The sequence below is a fragment of the Sciurus vulgaris genome (assembly GCF_902686455.1).
Source record: "Sciurus vulgaris genome assembly, chromosome: 3".
Lineage (NCBI taxonomy): Eukaryota > Metazoa > Chordata > Mammalia > Rodentia > Sciuridae > Sciurus > Sciurus vulgaris.
Genome location: NC_136463.1, coordinates 118092977 through 118095533, shown reverse-complemented (window position 1 = coordinate 118095533; position 2557 = coordinate 118092977). Strand labels below are relative to the sequence as shown.

General features: G+C 33.0%; 1 protein-coding gene across 4 annotated transcripts in view; it reads left to right on the top strand.

Annotated features, from left to right (window-relative positions):
- The window catches only part of FIGN (fidgetin, microtubule severing factor), a 124919-nt gene extending 123818 nt beyond the window's left edge, over window positions 1-1101 (top strand). For all 4 annotated transcript variants that reach the window (XM_079134814.1, XM_079134812.1, XM_079134813.1 and 1 more), the window contains one exon: window positions 1-1101. This exon is cut by the window's left edge and continues 10439 nt beyond it. The gene's annotated coding sequence lies outside the window, so the exon portion shown is untranslated.
- Window positions 1102-2557: the final 1456 nt, after the last annotated feature.

The window sequence follows — 2557 nt, the reverse complement described above, 5'->3', positions numbered from 1 at the left end:
TAGGTGAGTGTGTGCTTGTGTGGTTTGCTTGTGTGTGTCTGTGGTTGCATGTGTATATGTGTTTCTTCTTGTGCAGTGATCTTGTTGTCTCCATTTTTCTTACTCACTTGAGGGCAACTTCAAAACTTTCTACTCTGAAACCCCAAGCTAAAGGTAAAATGACCAGGGTCCTCTGTTTGGAATTCCTGGCCCCTCAGGCCATGAGTACAGCCTGTATATTTAACGCTAAGGAATTCACATAAAATACTGACATGTTTTTATTGTGGATATAGGGCAACTATTCCCAACTTATAAAATTAACTGCTTTCAAATATTTACAAGGAAAGGAAATACGGTTTAACCTCTTCTCCATTTGCTATCTTCACTGGTGTTTTTGCTCTTAACCAAAGTTTTATGGAATTTACTACTTTGGGATGTTATGCTTTAAAATAAAAATCAAAACCCAAACATATTGTTTATATAACAGATTCTCTGATTCTGTCTTTGTCTACCACATTTTAGAGACATGGAATCTGACAACTAGGAATTTAGTTGGCATTGCATCTGAAAAGTGGCATTTTGTACTCTAACTCAGAAATGGGACAAGTTCAATAGCTCTTTTAAAGGTACCTGCAAAAGACCACAAATATAATCCTGATTTTAAGGGAACTGTTTTTGGTGGAAACAGTAAGAAATTAAAACACAATATCAGTGAGTAGTATGAGGCTATATTGTGTGTAAGAACCCAAATCTTGATAGCAGATTATGAATACTTCCAAAGTTGAAGAAGTAGCCAAGGATTGATTTTAGATTAAGCAGCAATGAGTTAAAATTTGCTAAGCCTGCTGTGGGAGCATTTTTTAAAAGTAGTGCAGTTTCTATTTTTGCTTTCTGTATTCTTACAGAAAAACTTTGCCTTGTTTAACACATGAAAAGAGTAGATGCTTCCTCTGTGTTACAAAATGACTGCTCTTAGCTTCTGCACACACACAAAAACACTATACCATAGCACTTGAACATATTTAAAAAATCATACATATATCAAAAATAATGCTGGTCATTTTACCAAATGCTCTCAAAAACAAGAAGCATAAAATTCTCATAATTTTTGTCTCACCCTATTAATATGGTTTAACTGATCATTATGCCATTTTCTTTTCAAATTAATGCTATTAAATTATAATAGCTGGAAATTAACCAAGAATTAAATTCTCAGTCCCTACTATATTTTCCCCATACATTTACAAGATATTTTCTGAGTCTCTTACTGTATCTGCTATTAACCATTCATGACCTTGCCCACATTCACACTCTGTTTTGTCTTAAACTAATTTGGACTGGGGTGTTATCTCAGTGGTTAGAGTAGTTGCCTAGCATGCATGAAGCCCAGGTTTCAATCCTCAGTACCGAAAAAAAAAACAAAACCTATAGAATTCTCTAAGAATCCTATAGGATATGGAGCATATGGCTATTTGCCACAGACAAAAGACATAGAAGATAGTTATAGAATGTTCACAGTTCCAGCCCTGTTACCTCCCTCAATATATTGCATACAATTCCTTTATATGTTCTTGGCCTAAGACTGTGGTTCTCAAACTTTAACATGCATAAGAATTATGTGAAGAGTTTGTTAAAGCGAAGTTTTCTGGGTTTCACCTCCAGAGATTCTGTAAATAGAATAGGACTCATTTATTTATATTTATATCAAATTCACAAATGAGGCCAAAGATGCTGATTGGGGACCACTGGCTTACTGGTATAAAAGTCAGAAATATATTGGGCTGAGTTATTTTGGTTCCCCTCTCAGTGAAGCAAAAGTGATTTAGTTACTACCTAAAATTTAAGAGAAAAGGAAAACAGTGTCATAAACAATCGTTTAAATTATTTTTAATCATTGCTAGATAGGCCTGTTAGCCCTAACCAATTACTTACGTAGATAGATTTGGATTCAATTGCCTCTGCCCTGAACACTGTATACCAAACTCAATTTGAAACAAGGATCTTTACTAAATGTTGCTAAGTGTCATAAAAATGAGTAAATATCACTAATGGAATAAAAAGGTGATACATAAATCATTTAGAGCCTCTTTCCTCCACCGTTCCTTCAATTTCAGTCTACTTTTAGTGAAAATGTACAAGTAAATAATTTTGAAAATACAGCACAATTAATAAAGTACCATAATGATAATGTTTGCATTCACATAATAATATACTTAATTTTTCATCATATCACATGACATTTAGTCAAATTATTCCAATAATGCTGGGAGAAAGATTTAAAACTTTGTCTATGTATTAGTTACATTAGGTAACTAAATATTCTGCATTTTGGTAACTATTCAATGTCATAGTTTTTATCTACACAGTTCTATAATTAGGAAACAGTAAGTCACATCATTCACAGGGCAGATATCATAAGTCTTAGAAAATCCTACCTACTAGCTCTGATAAGCTAACTCCACTATATTTTTACTATATATATATATATATATATGTATGTATATATGTATATGGACTTTATGTATATGCTAGTTAAATAATAGATTTAAAATTGAACTGTGTGGGCTGGGATTGTGGC